A 14,267-nucleotide genomic window follows, 5' to 3' on the forward strand; every position below is an offset into this window, starting at 1 on the left:
TTGATGGCCCAGCATTAGAATAGGTTCTGTATATATGTAGTGAGCTTTGCTCTGGTGCTGTATTTATGTACTGCGCTTGGTTCTGGTACTATATATATATATGTACTGAGCTTTGTTCTGGTGTTGGATATATGTACTGAGCTTTGTTCTGGTACTATATATTTGTACTGAGTTTTGTTCTGGTGCTGTATATATGTACTGGGCTTGGTTCTGGCACCGTATCTGTGCATAAGTTGGGAGATTTGTCGCGGCCTACTGCGCTCGCCGCACTATCCTCCACCTTTCTCACAATGCACAGCATAACTAAATGGTCTGAGCACACTTAGGATTAGAGATGAGCGAACCGGGACAACCGAAAAGTTCGGTTCGCAGCGAATCCGAACTTCACAGGGTTCGGCCGAACACGTTTTGACCGAACCCGGGCGGGCAGAAAAAAACATTACAAAAATATTATACTAATCGGCAGCCACTTGTCTCTATCAATCACTGATAGAGAAAAGAGGCTGCTGATTAAAAATAAAATAAAAAGCATTTCATATGTACCCGGTAGTTGTCTTGGTGACGAGTCCCTCTTCTTCCTCCAGTCCGACCTTCTTTCCTGACGCGGTAGCCTGTGATTGGCTGCAGAGGCCGCTGCAGTCTGTGATTGGCTGCAGAGGCCGCTGCAGCCCGTGATTGGCTGCAGCGGCCGCGGCGCCCTTTGATTGGCTGCAGCGGCCGCGGCAGCCTGTGATTGGCTGCAGCGGCCGTGGCAGCCTGTGATTGACTGCAGCGGCGACATGGATGAAACGTCATCGCTGGAGGCCGGACAGGAGGAATGTACGTATTTATTTTTATTTTTTATTACATTAAAATTTTATTTTCCGCGCACCGAGCATGGTACTGTCAAGGTTGCTGAAAGAGTTAGTGCAGCCCATTAACTCTTTCAGCACCCTGGACAGTACCATGCTTGGCGCACGGAAATTACAGGTTCGGTCAGAACTAGTTCGGTCCGAATCGAACTTTTTCGTGAAATTCGGCGAACCAGCCGAACCAAACTTTTCATAAGTTCGCTCATCTCTACTTAGGATATTGCATATAGGTCTATACATAATGGGTGAGTTTAATATAATGTGTGGGTAGGTAGGTATGTATGCTTATGTAATTATATACATAGTGTGGCAATCCAGTTAAACATTCTGGACAGGGAATTTCTTTATTTAGCGTTCACTTTAATATAGGGTATGCTACACAAAATGTTTTGTGTAGCATACTGTGGTTTATAGGGTATGTCGCAATATTTATGCAGTGCCCGCCGGGGATAAATACACTGTAATATAGGGTGTATTTATCATATTGTAATTGTTTTATTGGATTATTAGAATAATTTTCCATGGTGCGATACACCACAAAACACCGGAGTGTATGTCTTTGTCAGCAAAACATAGAACCAAAAATTTTAATTCCACCCCTGTCTATACTCCATCACTTTCTCAGTGTATTCCCATTTGAAAAATAAAAATAAATAACTACAAAAAAAATTTAATAAACGTTTCTTTTCTACATTGTAACATTTTATCCATGATACTAAATTTTAATATCTGATATATTCCACTGGTAAAAAAAAATTCTGTCAGTAGATGACACAACATGTGCTACATGTATTGAGGATTAGGCTTATTGTTTCTTACCTACTTTTTACTTTAGTCGTCTACATTATGCCTGTGTACAGTTAGTGAATGAGTAGTCATTGTTTCTTTATACACAATACAATTGTCTAAGATTAACCCAAACTGCCACAGGGAATGTACATCGTTTTAACCAAGACAGGATATAACTCCAGTATCACTAAACACAGAAAGTATGTTTGTGGTATAAAGAGTACCATTTATGTTGCTGCAATTGTTTTATTTCATATGTGAGGGGAAAGAGACACTTAATGTCATAGAGTGTTTACAGTGCCTGGAGCCACTTACTTTAATAGAAAACACAAAACACAGGAAGCTCAAAATTGGAAATCAGGCCTTTTATCAGAAAATGTTGTTAACGGAATACTATGAACGTAAAACAAAATGTAACCCCTTCCCTGCCATGGACATACCAACTGCATTTGAATCTGGATCTTCATCCCTGATGAAGCCAGTAACACGGCGATATGTGTAGGGTATTTTTCACCAACATGGAGACATAGGTACACTGACGGCTATTGTGAGATTCTTCATTCCTTTATTCACATATTCTTTTGATATTGCATTGTTTGTTTCCATAAGCCAAGCTTTTATGTACTCATGCATTGATAGTTCTTTGATATATTACACATTTTTTTCTGTCTTATAATTTGTTATTTAACCTTCTCTATATGGCATCTGTCTTTTAGCCCAACCAGGGAATAGGACTTGGGTCCTGCACATGTTTGTGCATTTTTAATTGTTTTTAACCATTGTCATTTTTTTTATACTATTTGATGTTGTAATAAATATATGTATTCTGCTTGAGAGGTGCAGTATAGTATACTTGTTTTCCTTTTGATGGATTTTACCACATATGAATCTTGACACTGGATCACTACAAGGGTAGGCGAGATTTCTACGGTGTGATGGGGGCAAAGGAGATGCCAGTAGCATCATCTTTTTTAAGGTTGATGAGCTAAGACACATTAGGGAATTGAAAAAAAATAAAAATAATATATATATACACATATACAGTGAAGGAAATAAGTATTTGATCCCTTGCTGATTTTGTAAGTTTGCCCACTGTCAAAGACATGAACTGTCTAGAATTTTTAGGCAAGGTTAATTTTACCAGTGAGAGATAGATTATATAAAAAAAAAAAAAAAGAAAATCACATAGTCAAAATTATATATATTTATTTGCATTGTGCACAAAGAAATAAGTATTTGATCCCCTACCAACCATTAAGAGTTCAGCCTCCTTCAGACCAGTTACACGCTCCAAATCAACTTTGTGCCTGCATTAAAGACAGCTGTCTTAAATGGTCACCTGTATAAAAGACTCCTGTCCACAGACTCAATTAATCAGTCTGACTCTAACCTCTACAACATGGGCAAGACCAAAGAGCTTTCTAAGGATGTCAGGGACAAGATCATAGACCTGCACAAGGCTGGAATGGGCTACAAAACCATAAGTAAGACGCTGGGTGAGACGGCGACAACTGTTGGTGCAATAGTAAGAAAATGGAACACATACAAAATGACTGTCAATCGACATTGATCTGGGGCTCCATGCAAAATCTCACCTCGTGGGGTATCCTTGATCCTGAGGAAGCTGAGACCTCAGCCAAAAACTACACGGGGGGAACTTGTTAATGATCTCAAGGCAGCTGGGACCACAGTCACCAAGAAAACCATTGGTAACACATTACGCCGTAATGGATTAAAATCCTGCAGTGCCCGCAAGGTCCCCCTGCTCAAGAAGGCACATGTACAGGCCCATCTGAAGTTTGCAAATGAACATCTGGATGATTCTGAGAGTGATGGGGAGATGTTGCTGTGGTCAGATGAGACTAAAATTGAGCTCTTTGGCATTAACTCAACTCGCCGTGTTTGGAGGAAGAGAAATGCTGCCTATGACCCAAAGAACACCGTCCCCACTGTCAAGCATGGAGGTGGAAACATTATGTTTTGGGGGTGTTCCTCTGCTAAGGGCACAGGACTACTTCACCGCATCAATGGGAGAATGGATGGAGCAATGTATCGTCAAATCCTGAGTGGCAACCTCCTTCCCTCCACCAGGACATTAAAAATGGCTCGTGGCTGGATCTTCCAGCACGACAATGACCCGAAACATACAGCCAAGGCAACAAAGGAGTGGCTCAAAAAGAAGCACATTAAGGTCATGGAGTGGCCTAGCCAGTCTCCAGACCTTAATCCCATCGAAAACTTATGGAGGGAGCTGAAGATCCGAGTTGCCAAGCGACAGCCTCGAATTCTTAATGATTTACAGATGATCTGCAAAGAGGAGTGGGCCAAAATTCCATCTAACATGTGTGCAAACCTCATCATCAACTACAAAAAACGTCTGACTGCTGTGCTTGCCAACAAGGGTTTTGCCACCAAGTATTAAGTCTTGTTTGCCAAAGGGATCAAATACTTATTTCTCTGTGCACAATGCAAATAAATATATATAATTTTGACAATGTGATTTTCTTTTTTTTTTTTTATATATAATCTATCTCTCACTGGTAAAATTAACCTAGCCTAAAAATTCTAGACTGTTCATGTCTTTGACAGTGGGCAAACTTACAAAATCAGCAAGGGATCAAATACTTATTTCCTTCACTGTATATATATATATATATATATATATATATATATATATATATATATATATATGGTGCCATAAGGCTAGACTCCACAGAAACACAGACTTCAATGTCTCTAAATGGGGAAAAAAAGTTGCAGGGAACATTTTTTATTTTATAAGGTCGCTTGTCACTTTACTTCCCATAGGAAGAACATCGAAATTGATGGAAAGCCTGAGTTATGGAGCCCTGGCCTAACAATTAATAACAAGTGGCTTGTGATAAAAGAGAAAATAATATAATAGTTTGCAATGTTCTACCTTACTGGGGTTTATTTTGGTCTACCTCTCGATCATTACCATTTAATAGTAGCTTGAACTAAGTGGTCTTTTTTAACTACAGTGGTCAGACTCACCAGAGTGCCAGGAGACCCTATGGTAGACCAAGGCTGAGACACAATATCGGCCCGCAGTGTTCCAGCAGAATTACTTGCCACTAGGGTATACAGTATTTCTTATGGCTTGGTTCACAAATAAAATATTTGACCTCACTAACAAAGTTTGCAATGCAATTAATAGTGGATGTGCACATGTTCTGTATAGTTGGAGGTTAGGCCCTCAAAATTATTTCCTCTTGTGGGCCACTGGAATCACAGTCTAAAACTGGTTGGCTGTAATACAGTATTTGTTCCTGTGATGATTTTAGGCTAGAATCTAACAATCTGTACTTGGATAATCACACAAAGAAGTAGCTCTTGAAAAAAATGGAAGTCAAGAGAAGTCTTGAGAACAAACAGCTGAGCTTATACAGAAGTTTTTGTTTTTAGCTTGAGGTGCACTTTAAAAATCGAAGATGCTAGTAACAGAGGCACGATAAGTACTAAAAAAAAAAGTGTGGCTTATCCAAGTAGTTCAAAGCGTCTTAGATTTTATGGATGACTAAAATGTAAATAGTTTCAATGTAAAAGGGAATGTTGACACTTTAATAATAACACTAAAATAATGTATACTTTTGAAAGAATTTATTTTAATAAATCAACGTTATTTAATTTTAATAAATCAATGTTATTTAATTTTAAACAACTTTTGAATTGGTTTTTATTTAAAAAATGTTTTAGCTATATCTTGCAGTCAAAGCCAAATACGTCAGGTCTGTGGGACTGACGGCTTTGGTGAACGCTGCTCATGCATGTCTCTGACATGCAGGATCCAGCTATTATTGGTCACATCTAAGTTCAACAAGAACAGCTGAATCCTGCATGTCAGAGACACGCAGGACCAGCATTCACTGAAGCCGTCAGTCCCGCTGACCTGAAGAATTCGACTTTGACTGAAAGATACAGCTTCTATGTGTTCAGGATACATACTGTAGAAGCTGTATCTTAAAAAGTGGAAAAGAATGTATTTAAATGTTCCTTAATAAAAAACAAATTCAAAGGTTATTCAAAATGAAATAAAACATTGATTTATTTTTAAAAAATGCCCTCAAAAGTTTTCATAGCCTATAAAATCCCAGCAAGTTCCTTATGACATTGTCAGCACATTGCTGAGGCGCACCACAAAAAAGCCTAAAAAAAAGGATTGACCTGTATTTGGTCTAAATCAATTTTTGTGGTTAAACCTCAAACCTCCTCTCATTAAAAGTTGGTCTCATCTGTAAAATAAATGTGTATACAAGAATTTACCATGCTGTCTCAATTTATTTCTTTTTGCACTAAAATAAGGAACATCTGCAGTTGCCTTACCCTATGATTTTTGTCTTTGACACAATTGGGCACGTTTATAAAACTGTACATGTACAATATTTAGAAAGCATCTGTCCCCTATTTTTATTAAGATTTTCTTGGAGCAGAAAGTGATCGGTTTGGATCAAATAAAGTAAATAAGAAATGTTCTACTCCAGAAAACGGTCAACCAGTCGAGTCAGATCAGCTGTACAATGTGTGAGGTTTTCTAACGGGCAGGCACAAAAATTCCCAGATGTCTGTGTGACATTTTTCATTTGATATTCTTTTCATAAAAGAAGGAAACCCATTTTGTTTCAAGAAAACAGTTTATTCACCCGATAAATGGAAACTGGTAATAAACAAGTTTAATTTTTTTTTTTTAGAAATGCAATATATTGTATAAATGCACATTCAAAAATGTCTTTAAAGTGCACCATAACTGATTATAAACAGGAGCTGCAGAACATATAAGACTAGCTAGGAGACAGAACTAGGACATTATTTAGAATATATTTTAAATGGATATATGTAAAATATCAGTAAAAAGATGCAGTCATTTTGAATATACAGACTGAATGCTTAAAGGACATGTACGGCACTCCGATGTAAGGTGGTGCTTGAGTAGGACTCCACTCCTCAGCGATATAAAATACAAGAACTCGGCACTCAGGTATGTGGTGAAATTCGTAATTTTTTTTATGCAATCCACTTATATGAATTTTTTCCAGCCAAATTAGGCCTTCATCAGATATTCTATACAAAGCAGAAGAAAAAATATAATAGTATAACATCATCTTAATGTCACATCTTAATTTTGAGAAGACAAAGAACAGCGTTATTCAAAAAGAATATAGAGGTAAGGACTAAGAAAAATAGGGCAAACACATCACCATAATATATCAGTACAGATCAAATATAGTATGCAAATAGTTGAAATAGTTCACAAAGTGCAGTTTATAACTTTTAAACTATTTGCATACTTTATATGATTGCATAATAAAAATTACAAATTGCACCACATACCTGAGTGCCGAGTTCTTGTATTTACAGTATACTGTGATTATAAACAGGAGCTGCAGAACATATAAGAGTAGCTAGGAGAGAGAACTAGGACATTATTTAGAATATATTCAAAATGAGTGAGATCCATCAGTAAAAAGATGCAGTCATTTTAAATGTACAGACTGAATGCTTCAAGTCTATGTACACCTTTGAAAAGTTGTTGTTGTTGGGGGTTTTTTCTTAGAAAAATGTGTATCAGTGTGTTTGGTGCAATTTTGTAATTACATTTTATTAAAAATTATTTTTACTTTTTTACATACATCTGCTTTGTATCCTCTAGACAGAGCAGCTGTATCGTGCGCTGAAACCTGAATCCGTCAGGTCAGCGGCATTGCGGGTTCAGTTTCAGCAGGTCCTGCATGTCTCTAAAGCGCAGAATCGAGTTGTTATCGATCACATTTAAGTTCATAAATTAGATGTGATCAATAATAGGTGAATCCTGCGAGTCAAAGACATGCAGGACCCGTTTTCCCTGAACCCATCAGTGCCGCTGACCTGAAGGATTTAGGTCTCAGCGCAAGATACAGGATACATAGCAGCTGTATCTCAAAAATTCAAAATTATTTTTAATAAAATGTAATTACAAAGTTGCACCAATCACACAGATGCACATTTTTATTAAAAAAAACAAACATGTTTTCAAAGGTGTGCCTAGCCTTTACATTTTTGTGCTATGTTCCCCGTTGTAACTAGAGATAATGACTGATATTAAAAAAAAACTAGTACCGTATTTTTCGGACTATAAGACGCAGTTTTTAGCAAGAATAAATCTTGCTAAAAAGTCCCTGCGTCTTATCAGTAGTCAAGGGACCTGGCAGCGCCGGGCCCCCTAACTGCTCCTTGCTTAACCCCTTCCCGGCCCATGATGTGCCGGCACATCATGGAGCAGGGAGGGGATGATGTATGGAGCGGGCTCACGCGCTTTTCCGCTCCATACACTGTAGATGTCAGCTGTGTTTTACAGCTGATATGCTGCTCTAACGGCAAGGAACAGTGATGGCACTGTTCCTGGCCATGTAACAAGTTAAATGCTGTGGTCAATAGCGACCGTGGCATTTATAGTGGTTTTCCCATGAAGGACATATATGACATATCCACAGGATATGTCATAATTGTCAGATAGATGCGGGTCCCACCTCTGGGACCAGCATCTATCTCTAGAACGGGGCCCCCCAAACCCCGTTCTATCTTACCCGACTCAGCTGTCTTCCGGCCACTTCCTGCTTACATGGTCGAGTTACGGAAACAGTATTACTCACTGAGCTTCACAGTTTCCGTAACTCCCATAGAACGGAATACTAGTTAGCATGCTACGTTGTTTCTGTAACTGCCATTCACTACTATGGGAGTTATGGAAACAGCGTAGGCCAGCGAGTTACGCTGTTTCCGTAACTTATCCATGTATTGCAGTGTATTGTACCAGCGATCTAATGATCGCTGGTTCAAGTCCCCTAGGGGAACTAATAAGATGTGTAAAAAAAAAAAAGTTAGATACATTTTCAGGAGAGTAAAAAAAAAAATTAAAAGTTACAAAAATAAAAATTTTCTGCTCGTAAATATGCTGGATTTTCACCATCCTCAGGCATTGTAGTAATATTCCCCCTTTGTTCATTGTACAGTAGACACTATTTTAAATATATGACGTTGAGTCTTTTATTTCTGGATATACCAGTATAATTCACTATATTTATCTGTTCCCATTTCCAATATGGCCGCATCCGCGCTTCCACCGTAGTGCGCATGCGCGGCTGTATCTGGATATCCCTGATGCCGTGATTGTGATATAACCACCTGACGCATGCGCAGTAGCGCTCTCTGCTGGCCATAATGGTGGCGCCGTGATCAGGACGAATCCAAGAGGTGATTCTCTTTTAATTATTTTAAATACCTACACCGTTTTTACACAGATGTTTAGACTTTACTTCATTGGATAGTTTAGTTAGAATGTTATCTTTATGATGCATGTTCTATATTATCCATCTTATTTACATTCAATGTGTTTGTATTTTATTCACTACTTTGTATGGTACACTTTGTACATTTTCTGTATTGTATTTTGATACATTTCTTGCTTGATGTTAACATTAATTGTTTGTTAATTGACACCATGTTAAATACACTGTAATATGCACATGTTGGTTGCTTGAGAAAGGCTCTAGATGACAGAGCTGAAACGTTGCACATGGGGCAATAAAGTACCCTCATTTTTTTCACTATACTGCGGAGTGCTGCCTATTTTTTGGAGTTTATATATATATATATATATATATATACAGGGACGGACATAGCATTGCTGCAACCTACAGCTGCATAGGGGCCCGGAAGGTAAGGGGGTCACTGTCACCTTAAACCAGCCTTCTTCTGTCTATTAGACTGCATGTAAATACCAAAAATTATTCATTGTATGGCTAACAATTACTCATAGATTGTAAGAAAGACATATGACGAGATATTTAAGAGCAAGGGGCCCATATACTGTTCTTGCACAGGGGCCCTCAGCTGTCTGTGTCCGCCACTGTATATATAGTAAGCCTGTAGCAGGAAAAGTTTTGGAGGTGGTATAGATCTCACTTATATTGTTGAAATGGATGAGGTAAAGGGATTCAGGAAAAGACTTTGTAAAATCTGTGTTCTGGGAATGGATTTCTATGGAATAGCAGGTAGGAATGGTAGTGGGACCGGTCAATCCCTTCCCCATTCCAGTATGGGCGTTACCTCTAGCTCAGGTGAAGCTAATGGAATTGTTACTGAGCCATAAAAGCTCTGTAGGTAGTGCCGTGGGTCAGAGCCTCGGAGTCCACACAACAATAGTGTGGGAATACCAAGCCAAAGAATATTGTAGTCATGGTTTACAATAGGTAAGGAAACCTGATGTTTAGTTAGTTCCCAGACAAGCACTTATATTTGGACAGCAATAAAGCCAAGTGTGGACTATAAATTTAAATGGTTGCTGTATTTTCATTGTAAACAGATACCGACTATGTACTGTATATATACAGGTGGTGCATAAGTAGATATGTTGTGTAAATAATAGGTAAATATAATAATAATAATAGGTATAAGTCCATCGGGGTAAAGTCTGGTAAACGTGGTGGCCATTTAACCGGGCCTCGTCTACCTATCCACCTATTGGGTAATTTTTTGTCAAGAAAATGACGCACCGCTAAAGCATAGTGAGGAGGGGCTCCATCTTGCTGAAAATAGAAGTCTTCATTTTCCTGCTCCAACTACAATTGTGGTATTGCATTTTCTTGGAGCATGTTAAGGTGCAGATCTGAGGTAACTGTTGTATTGTAGAAGATGGGTCCAATTAACCCTTTACATGAAAGGGCTTCCCAAACTGTAAATCCAGGTTAATTCAACTGTTCTTCAATTGTTACCAGGGGGTTTTATGTTGAGTAATAAACCCAGTTATTTTTCTAATAATGTCATCTCCTTGTGTTTCTTCATTCAAAATTGCCTCACAAAATTGTAATTAGACTTTTTGAAAAATCTCCCCCTGTATACATATTTATGCACCCCCCCCCCCTGTATATATACACAACATTCAGCCATCAGCCATTACATTAAAACCACTGACGGGTGTAGTGCATAACACGGACTATCTTGGTACAATTGCCTTCGTTCAAGTAAATAGTCAGTTCTTGAAGTTGATGTGTTGGAAGCAGAAAAAAATGGGAAAGCATAAGGATTTGAGCGACTTGGAAAAGACCCAAATTGTATGGCTAGAAGACTGGTTCAGAGAATCTCCAAAATGGAAGGACCCGTGGGGTGTTCCTGGTATGCAATTCTAGTACCTACCAAAAGTAATGCAAGAAAGGTCAAACGGTGAACCAGAGACAGGATCATAGCGTCCAAAGCTCATCGATACGTGTGGGGAGTGAAGGCTAGCCTGTCTGGTCCGATCCCTCAGAGCTACTGTAAAACAAATAGCTGGAAAAGGTAATGCTGACTATGATTTAAAAAAAAGGTGTCAGAAAACACAGTGCATCAACACTTACTGTTGTTAAGGCTGTTTAGCCTCAGATTGATTAGAATACCTATGCTGACCCTAATCCAACACGGAAAGCACCTATAATGTGCATGTGAGCATCAGAACTGGATCATGGATCAATGGAAAAAGGGTGGCCTGGTCTGACGGATCATGTTTTCTTTTACTTCATGTGAACGGCCGGATGCGTGTGCGTTTCTTACCTGGGGAGATTGCACCAGGACGCAATATGGGAAAACGGCAAAGTGTTGGAGGCAGTGTGATGCACTGGGCAACGCTCTGTTGGAAAAAGTTGGGTCTGGCCATTCATGTGGATATTTATCTGACACATATCACCTACCAAAACAATGTTGAAGGCCATGTACACCCTGTGGTGGCAACAGTATAATCTAATGGCAATGGCTTCTTTCAGCCGGGTAATGTCCCCTGCCGCTCTGCAAAATCTGTTCAGCAATGGTTTGAGGAACATGACAAAGTATACAAGGTGTTGATCTGATTGAGCTTCCGTGGGATGTGCTGGAAAAACAATTCCGATCCCCATCTTGCAACATTCTTTTGGAGTTCATGCCTTGACAGGTTAGAGCTGTTTGTTCGTGGCACGAGGTGGACCTATACAATATTAGGCAAGTGGTTTTAGTGTTGTGGCTGAATGGTGTGTATATAGTATATAATAATTACGGGTGAGCAAATTGATTTACCCATTTTGCTGATTCGCCTAAGGTGTATTGACAAAACATGAAGCAGTTGAAAAAAAATTACTCACCTCTCATAATAGCAAGTAAAAAAAATATACCCCTAAGGAAGCTACGTTACTCCTGGCGATACGTGTGGGGCTGATCATTTATTCATGATCTTATCCTATTTTAGGAATTACCACATGTATTGAAGTGGGATCCCTATTAGGGCCATTCATGTGTCCGGCAGGTCTGATCTAGTTTGGGGCTCTTGCGCACTTCACTGTGTATCTTATCACTGTTCGAATTTTTGTATACAACGTTTTTAACTTGTTTGTCTTCTCCTTTTTGGTGTCAATAAAAATGTTGTTACTGTTTTGATACAATTTTGGATGTGGATGTCAATTTTTTTGCCCTACTTTCTCTGCTAGTTTTAGTTATTTGTTCTAAGGCATAGACTTTGCACTCCATAGATCGGCGGTGTGCTTGCCCATTTTTGGTTTTTCATCCACAAATCAGACATCAGCAACTCACCTGCTGGATACATGCCACACACACACACACACACACACACACACACACCACTTGACAAATGTTACACCCATGCCATTCATCTGCTGGACACATGCCATACATGCCCCACTCACTCCCTGGACACATGGCGCACATCCCCAACTAACCTGCTTCACGCATGTTTCACATATGCCACTCACCAGCTGGACACATGTTACAAACGCCCCTCTCATCCACTTAAAAATTGCTTCAAATGCACCACTCACCTGCTGGACACACATGCTGCACATGCCCCATTCAACCACTGCACACATTGCCTCACATGGTCCACTCACCTGCTGGACACATGCCATGCACATGTCACTCCCCTGATGGACACATGCCACACATGCTCCACTTACCCGCTGGAGAGACACTACACATGCCCCACTCACCCAGTGGACACATGCCATGCACATGTTACTCCCCTGATGGACACATGCCATGCACATGTATTTCACCTGCTGGACTCAATAGGCACATATGTGATAATGAGCACATGCTGAACACACATATGACACTACAGACTATAAACATGTCACTCATGCTGATTTCAGACAGCTAGTTATTACGCACACTCTAGTTATTACTTACTAGATTTTTGCCACTGCTGGTGACTCCTCAGAACAATTCATGCAGAGACATTTCTTGCTGATTCAAAACCACGCCTCCAATATGAGCAAATGACTCCCACTTTTACTGCTATATACAGTGCAAATCTCAAGCAACTTACTTAAGGCTTGTGGATAGGGCTGTCCAGGACCGACTTTTCAATTAGTTTCTGCTCCAGAGCAAAGAGGGACCACCTCCCCTTGAGTCGCTGCACAGCTGCATGCTCTGCACAGGTGGTGTGTCTGCCCTGGTTTCAGAGATTAGAAGGCTACTGTTGCAGTTCTGCCATTCTGCATATCTAAATGTGCCCTCATTTCGTGTTTTTGCCGTGATTTTCACAAATTTCCAGACCACAACATTAAATCAGACCCTATTCAAGATCTCTAAATTAATCCAGACCCCAGACCACACCCGACAAATTGATCTGAACCCCCTGATCCTAAAACTAAATCAGAACCCATTCCAGATCCCTAAATTAATTCAGACCCAATTTCAAATTCATAAATTAATCCAGACACAAGGCCAGAACCTAAAATTTCTCCAGACCCCAGACTAGACTGTCCTTTTCAGACCCTTCCATTTGCTTACCACTCCTCACTCCGGACTTGGGTCCTCTTTACCTCCAGTCTCCACCGCACTGGTTCCGTACGCCGTTAGGCATCAAGACGTTGTGACCGCCGCTACTTTTGTTTCCAGTCGACTGCTGTGACTCTTAAAGCTACACCTCAAAATGGAACTACAGGTTAAAATTTGGGAACTATGGGTAAAAATATGCAAAATATTTTTGATATTTTTTGATTTTCAAGAATAATAATAATAATAATGAATAATAATAATAAAAAATGCCTGATACATAATATGTGTTATGTTGTACTGTAATTATTTTATGTCCATTTTTGCATAGTAATTTTAATAACACACCTGAAAAATATTTTGTAAAATAAAAAAAATGGTTTTCCTAGTTTGGTGTGGAAGAACTTGACTCCTAAATAGAACCCTGACTTCAAGGCACTTTGGAATGGATTTGATTGGTGACTACTAGCTAGACTTAGCTACACATATCGATGCCCAACCTCACTGATGCTCTTGTGGTTGAAAACATATAACAAAAACAAAATATTGCTCCATAGTGTTGTAAATCCAAGGTGATACCGTAGATGAAAATAATAATAACCCAAAGGTAACCAGAAGAGGTTGTGGAACCTTCAGGCACAACCCTGTACAGCGCTTGTAAGGTGAATAGTCATCTGGTGATGGTGTAACTGCTCCACCCTGCAGGTCCCTGGACAGGAGATCACCAAACAATTTAAGACAGAGAGGAGGAAAAAGCAGGGTTTCAAATGGGCGCTGACGCAACTGATACAGTAGTAAAAAATTATAAAAAGATTTATTAGATATTCAATGCGTTTT

The sequence above is a fragment of the Rhinoderma darwinii genome, chromosome 4 (assembly GCF_050947455.1).
Source record: "Rhinoderma darwinii isolate aRhiDar2 chromosome 4, aRhiDar2.hap1, whole genome shotgun sequence".
Taxonomy (NCBI): Eukaryota; Metazoa; Chordata; class Amphibia; order Anura; family Rhinodermatidae; genus Rhinoderma; species Rhinoderma darwinii.